This window comes from Rutidosis leptorrhynchoides, chromosome 9 (assembly GCF_046630445.1).
Source record: "Rutidosis leptorrhynchoides isolate AG116_Rl617_1_P2 chromosome 9, CSIRO_AGI_Rlap_v1, whole genome shotgun sequence".
NCBI lineage: Eukaryota > Viridiplantae > Streptophyta > Magnoliopsida > Asterales > Asteraceae > Rutidosis > Rutidosis leptorrhynchoides.
Genome location: NC_092341.1, coordinates 186282592 through 186291046, shown reverse-complemented (window position 1 = coordinate 186291046; position 8455 = coordinate 186282592).

Sequence of the window (8455 nt, the reverse complement as noted above, 5' to 3'; positions counted from 1 at the left end):
ACAAAACAGGAGCTCCCCACGGTGATGTGCTTGGTCGAATGAAACCACGCTCTAAAAGTTCTTGTAATTGGCTTTGCAGTTCTTTCATCTCGCTGGGTGCGAGTCTGTAAGGAGCACGAGCTATTGGTGCAGCTCCTGGTACAAGATCTATTTGAAATTCAACGGATCGATGTGGGGGTAATCCCGGTAATTCTTTCGGAAATACATCGGGAAATTCTTTTGCAATGGGAACATCATTGATGCTCTTTTCTTCAGTTTGTACTTTCTCGACGTGTGCTAGAACAGCATAGCAACCTTTTCTTATTAGTTTTTGTGCCTTCAAATTACTAATAAGATGTAGCTTCGTGTTGCCCTTTTCTCCGTACACCATTAAGGGTTTTCCTTTTTCTCGTATAATGCGAATTGCATTTTTGTAACAAACGATCTCCGCTTTCACTTCTTTCAACCAGTCCATACCGATTATCACATCAAAACTCCCTAACTCTACTGGTATCAAATCAATCTTAAATGTTTCGCTAACCAGTTTAATTTCTCGATTCCGACATATATTATCTGCTGAAATTAATTTACCATTTGCTAATTCGAGTAAAAATTTACTATCCAAAGGCGTCAATGGACAACTTAATTTAGCACAAAAATCTCTACTCATATAGCTTCTATCCGCACCCGAATCAAATAAAACGTAAGCAGATTTATTGTCAATAAGAAACGTACCCGTAACAAGCTCCGGGTCTTCCTGTGCCTCTACCGCATTAATATTGAAAACTCTTCCACGGCCTTGTCCATTCGTGTTCTCCTGGTTCGGGCAATTTCTAATAATGTGGCCTGGTTTTCCACATTTATAACAAACTACATTGGCATAACTTGCTCCGACACTACTTGCTCCGCCATTACTCGTTCCGACACCATTTGTTCCTTTCGTTCTATTAACCCCTGGTCCGTAGACCTCACACTTCGCTGCGCTATGACCATTTCTTTTACACTTGTTGCAAAATTTGGTGCAGAACCCCGAGTGATTCTTTTCGCACCTTTGGCATAGCTGCTTCTGATTGTTGTTGTTGTTGCGGTTATTATTGTTGTTGGGATGATTGTTGTAGTTGCTGTTGTTGTTGTTGTTGTTGTTGGGCCGTTTGTTGTAGTTGCGATTGATGTTGCGATTGTTGGGATAATTGTTGCGATTATTGTTGTAATTGCTGTTGTTGTTGTATTGGTGATTCTTATCACCGTTTTCCTCCCACTTTCTTTTGACTTGCTTCACATTGGCCTCTTCAGCAGTCTGTTCTTTAATTCTTTCTTCAATCTGGTTCACTAGTTTGTGAGCCATTCTACATGCCTGTTGTATGGAGGCGGGCTCGTGTGAACTTATATCTTCTTGGATTCTTTCCGGTAATCCTTTCACAAACGCGTCGATCTTCTCTTCCTCATCTTCGAATGCTCCCGGACACAATAGGCACAATTCTGTGAATCGTCTTTCGTACGTGGTAATATCAAATCCTTGGGTTCGTAACCCTCTAAGTTCTGTCTTGAGCTTATTGACCTCGGTTCTGGGACGGTACTTCTCGTTCATCAAGTGCTTGAATGCTGACCACGGTAGTGCGTACGCATCATCTTGTCCCACTTGCTCTAGATAGGTATTCCACCATGTTAACGCAGAACCTGTGAAGGTATGCGTAGCGTACTTCACTTTGTCCTCTTCAGTACACTTACTTATGGCAAACACCGATTCAACCTTCTCGGTCCACCGTTTCAATCCGATCGGTCCTTCGGTTCCATCAAATTCCAAAGGTTTGCAGGCAGCGAATTCTTTGTAGGTGCATCCTACACGATTTCCTGTACTGCTAGATCCAAGGTTATTGTTGGTATGTAGCGCAGCCTGTACTGCGGCTATGTTTGAAGCTAGAAAAGTACGGAATTCCTCTTCATTCATATTCACGGTGTGTCGAGTAGTCGGTGCCATTTCCTTCAAAATAGTTAAATGGAACAAGTTAATCATACAGAATATTAAGAGTAGTTAATAGTATTTCGTAGCATAATATGAACTCATTTATAAAAGCTTTTTCTTCATATTAGCATTTTATAAGTTTAAATTCGGGTAGTACCTACCCGTTAAGTTCATACTTAGTAGCTAATATACAATTCAACTACTACAATTCTATATGAAAAACTGATTATAATAATATTTCGCGTTCAAACTTTTATACAATATTTTACAAACTTACAATACCGCTTATTTTACATAAAGCATGAAATATAGCACACAATAACTTTGATACAAGATAGTTGTGAAGACAATTCTAGCTAGTACACAAGTCGTTCAGCAAAGGCAATAAAGACACGTAATTCATACGTCCAGAAACAAGTCATGCATTCTGGTTTTACTAGGACTACTTCCCATCCTTGGTCTTGTGCAACATAACCGTTATGGCCGTTGATAAGACAGCGTGTTGTAACGTCATCAAAGGGACGAGGGTTACGTAATGTCCAACAGTCCCGTAATAATCTAAAAACCTCATTTCTTACCCCAATTACCGACCCCGTCACTTGTGAAAACGTTTTGTTTAATAGTTGTAGCCCGATGTTCTTGTTCTCACTTTGGTGAGAAGCGAACATTACTAATCCGTAAGCATAACATGCTTCTTTATGTTGCATGTTAGCCGCTTTTTCTAAATCACGAAGTCCAATATTCGGATATATTGAGTCAAAATAATTTCTTAACCCGTTGCGTAAAATAGCATTTGGGTTCCCCGCAATATATGCGTCAAAGTAAACACATCGTAACTTATGGGTTTCCCAATGTGATATCCCCCATCTTTCAAACGAAAGTCTCTTATAAACCAAGACATTCTTGGAACGTTCTTCGAATGTCTTACAAACTGATCTCGCCTTAAATAGTTGTGCCGAAGAATTCTGGCCGACTCTAGACAAGATTTCATCAATCATGTCTCCGGGTAGGTCTCTTAAAATATTGGGTTGTCTATCCATTTTGTGTTTTTAAACTGTAAAATAGACAAGAGTTAGATTCATAAAAAAAATACTTATTAATACAGGCAATTTTTACATATATCATAAAGCATAAGAACACTATATTCCATATATTACACCACACGAATACAACTATCTTATTCCGACTCGCTCGTTTCTTCTTCTTCGGTTTTGGTTCGTTTTGCCAAGTTTCTAGGGATATATGATGTTCCCCTAATACGAGCCGTCGTTGTCCACATTGGTTTAGAAAAACCTGGTGGTTTAGAGGTTCCCGGGTCATTGTTACAACTTAAGGACTTCGGGGGTTGACGATACATATAAAGTTCATCGGGGTTGGAATTAGATTTCTCTATTTTTATGCCCTTTCCCTTATTATTTTCTTTTGCCTTTTTAAATTCAGTTGGGGTAATTTCTATAACATTATCGGAATTCTCGTCGGAATCCGATTCATCGGAGAATTGGTAATCCTCCCAATATTTTGCTTCCTTGGCGGAAACACCATTGACCATAATTAACTTTGGTCGGTTGGTTGAGGATTTTCTTTTACTTAACCGTTTTATTATTTCCCCCACCGGTTCTATTTCTTCATCCGGTTCCGATTCTTCTTCCGGTTCCGATTCTTCTTCCGGTTCCGACTCTTCTTCCGGTTCCTCTTCGGGAACTTGTGAATCAGTCCACAAATCATTCCAATTTACATTTGACTCTTCATTATTATTAGGTGAGTCAATGGGACTTGTTCTAGAGGTAGACATCTATCACATAATATCAAACACGTTAAGAGATTAATATATCACATAATATTCATATGTTAAAAATATATAGTTTCCAACAAAAATGTTAAGCAATCATTTTTAAAGAAAACACGGTCGAAGTCCAGACTCACTAATGCATCCTAACAAACTCGATAAGACACACTAATGCAAATTTTCTGGTTCTCTAAGACCAACGCTCGGATACCAACTGAAATGTCCCGTTCTTATTGATTAAAAACGTTCCATATTAATTGATTTCGTTGCGAGGTTTTGACCTCTATATGAGACGTTTTTCAAAGACTGCATTCATTTTTAAAACAAACCATAACCTTTATTTCATAAATAAAGGTTTAAAAAAAGCTTTACGTAGATTATCAAATAATGATAATCTAAAATATCCTGTTTACACACGACCATTACATAATGGTTTACAATACAAATATGTTACATCGAAATCAGTTTCTTGAATGCAGTTTTTACACAATATCATACAAACATGGACTCCAAATCTTGTCCTTATTTTAGTATGCAACAGCGGAAGCTCTTAATATTCACCTGAGAATAAACATGCTTTAAACGTCAACAAAAATGTTGGTGAGTTATAGGTTTAACCTATATATATCAAATCGTAACAATAGACCACAAGATTTCATATTTCAATACACATCCCATACATAGAGATAAAAATCATTCATATGGTGAACACCTGGTAACCGACAATAACAAGATGCATATATAAGAATATCCCCATCATTCCGGGACACCCTTCGGATATGATATAAATTTCGAAGTACTAAAGCATCCGGTACTTTGGATGGGGTTTGTTAGGCCCAATAGATCTATCTTTAGGATTCGCGTCAATTAGGGTGTCTGTTCCCTAATTCTTAGATTACCAGACTTAATAAAAAGGGGCATATTCGATTTCGATAATTCAACCATAGAATGTAGTTTCACGTACTTGTGTCTATTTTGTAAATCATTTATAAAACCTGCATGTATTCTCATCCCAAAAATATTAGATTTTAAAAGTGGGACTATAACTCACTTTCACAGATTTTTACTTCGTCGGGAAGTAAGACTTGGCCACTGGTTGATTCACGAACCTATAACAATATATACATATATATCAAAGTATGTTCAAAATATATTTACAACACTTTTAATATATTTTGATGTTTTAAGTTTATTAAGTCAGCTGTCCTCGTTAGTAACCTACAACTAGTTGTCCACAGTTAGATGTACAGAAATAAATCGATAAATATTATCTTGAATCAATCCACGACCCAGTGTATACGTATCTCAGTATTGATCACAACTCAAACTATATATATTTTGGAATCAACCTCAACCCTGTATAGCTAACTCCAACATTCACATATAGAGTGTCTATGGTTGTTCCGAAATATATATAGATGTGTCGACATGATAGGTCGAAACATTGTATACGCGTCTATGGTATCTCAAGATTACATAATATATAATACAAGTTGATTAAGTTATGGTTGGAATAGATTTGTTACCAATTTTCACGTAGCTAAAATGAGAAAAATTATCCAATCTTGTTTTACCCATAACTTCTTCATTTTAAATCCGTTTTGAGTGAATCAAATTGCTATGGTTTCATATTGAACTCTATTTTATGAATCTAAACAAAAAAAGTATAGGTTTCTAGTCGGAAAAATAAGTTACAAGTCGTTTTTGTAAAGGCAGTCATTTCAGTCGAAAGAACGACGTCTAGATGACCATTTTAGAAAACATACTTCCACTTTGAGTTTAACCATAATTTTTGGATATAGTTTCATGTTCATAATAAAAATCATTTTCTCAGAATAACAACTTTTAAATCAAAGTTTATCATAGTTTTTAATTAACTAACCCAAAACAGCCCGCGGTGTTACTACGACGGCGTAAATCCGGTTTTACGGTGTTTTTCGTGTTTCCAGGTTTTAAATCATTAATTTAGCATATCATATAGATATAGAACATGTGTTTAGTTGATTTTAAAAGTCAAGTTAGAAGGATTAACTTTTGTTTGCGAACAAGTTTAGAATTAACTAAACTATGTTCTAGTGATTACAAGTTTAAACCTTCGAATAAGATAGCTTTATATGTATGAATCGAATGATGTTATGAACATCATTACTACCTTAAGTTCCTTGGATGAACCTACTGGAAAAGAGAAAAATGGATCTAGCTTCAATGGATCCTTGGATGGCTCAAAGTTCTTGAAGCAAAATCATGACACGAAAACAAGTTCAAGTAAGATCATCACTTGAAATAAGATTGTTATAGTTATAGAAATTGAACCAAAGTTTGAATATGATTATTACCTTGTATTAGAATGATAACCTACTATAAGAAACAAAGATTTCTTGAGGTTGGATGATCACCTTACAAGATTGGAAGTGAGCTAGCAAACTTGAAAGTATTCTTGATTTTATGAAACTAGAACTTTTGGAATTTATGAAGAACACTTAGAACTTGAAGATAGAACTTGAGAGAGTTCAATTAGATGAATAAAATTGAATAATGAAAGTGTTTGTAGGTGTTTTTGGTCGTTGGTGTATGGATTAGATATAAAGGATATGTAATTTTGTTTTCATGTAAATAAGTCATGAATGATTACTCATATTTTTGTAATCTTATGAGATATTTCATGCTAGTTGCCAAATGATGGTTCCCACATGTGTTAGGTGACTCACATGGGCTGCTAAGAGCTGATAATTAGAGTATATATACCAATAGTACATACATCTAAAAGCTGTGTATTGTACGAGTACGAATACGGGTGCATACGAGTAGAATTGTTGATGAAACTGAACGAGGATGTAATTGTAAGCATTTTTGTTAAGTAGAAGTATTTTGATAAGTGTATTGAAGTCTTTCAAAAGTGTATAAATACATATTAAAACACTACATGTATATACATTTTAACTGAGTCGTTAAGTCATCGTTAGTCGTTACATGTAAGTGTTGTTTTGAAACCTTTAGGTTAACGATCTTGTTAAATGTTGTTAACCCAATGTTTATAATATCAAATGAGATTTTAAATTATTATATTATCATGATATTATCATGTATGAATATCTCTTAATATGATATATATATATTAAATGTCTTTACAACGATAATTGTTACATATATGTCTCGTTTAAAAATCATTAAGTTAGTAGTCTTGTTTTTACATATGTAGTTCATTGTTAATATACTTTATGATATGTTTTCTTATCATAGTATCATGTTAACTATATATATATATATATATCCATATATATGTCATCATATAGTTTTTACAAGTTTTAACGTTCGTGAATCACCGATCAACTTGGGTGGTCAATTGTCTATATGAAACATATTTCAATTAATCAAGTCTTAACAAGTTTGATTGCTTAACATGTTGGAAACATTTAATCATGTAAATATCAACCTCAATTAATATATATAAACATGGAAAAGTTCGGGTCACTACATACGGTTACTATAATTTATGAAAAATGGATTTCGTACATGAGAAATGTGTATTGTATTTAAAAGATATCGCATGTACATTACAGGTGGGTATAGAATTGGGCCCATTTATACCATGCAGCATTTAAATCTTGTGGTCTATCAAAATAATGAATTTTATTGTTTTTATGATAAACCTATGAACTCACCAACCTTTTGGTTGACACTTGAAAGCATGTTTATTCTCAGGTGTGAATGAAATCTTCCGTTGTGCATTTGCTCATATTAAAGACATTATTTGGAGTCGATCATCGCAATGGGACCAAATGTTGGTGACTTCGTCCGAATGGATTAGGACGGGTCCTTTCACATGTATACCATTTCATAATATCCATCTATAAATGATCTAATCTGTCATTTAAATGATCTAATCTGTCATTTACTTAATCATAATCTTTACTGAACTCAACGACTTGAATGAAACGTCTTTTAAAATATGCCATGAATGACTCCAAGTAATATCTTTAAAATGAGCAAATGCACAGCGAAAGATTTCTTTAACACCTGAGAATAAACATGCTTTAAAGTGTCAACCAAAAGGTTGGTGAGTTCATTAATTTATCATAATCATTCGTTTCCATCATTTTAATAGACCACAAGAATTTCATTTCCAGTTCTCATAAATATACGTCCCATGCATAGAGACAAAAATCATTCATATGGATTGAACACCTGGTAACCGACATTAACAAGATGCATATAAGAATATCCCCTAGGAAGCTTCGATGTATTAATCGGTATGAATTGGTATGAATTGGCACCTGGTAACCGACATTGACTTGATACCCATGGAACTAGGAAGCTTCGATGTATTAATCGGTATGAATTGGCTATCCAAAACGAAATCTCACATCCTTTGTGATCTTAACGCAATCCGAATCCCTATCGAGAATGGTGAACCTTTGATCGTCTATGGCGATAAGAGTTGCACCGGACTCAACCTCGTTTCGTGTATTAAAGTTAGAAAACTACTCCGTAAGGGTTGTTTTGCGATCCTTGCTCACGTTAAGAAAGTCAAGTCTGATGAGAAGCACATCGATGATGTGCCAATTGTTAGTGACTATTCCGATGTATTTCCCGACGAATTACCGGGTCTTCCACCTCATCGACCGGTTGAATTCCAAATCGATCTTATTCCGGGGGTCGCACCCGTAGCACGTGCACCTTATAGACTCGCTCCATCCGAAATGCAAGAATTGCAAAGTCAAATCCAA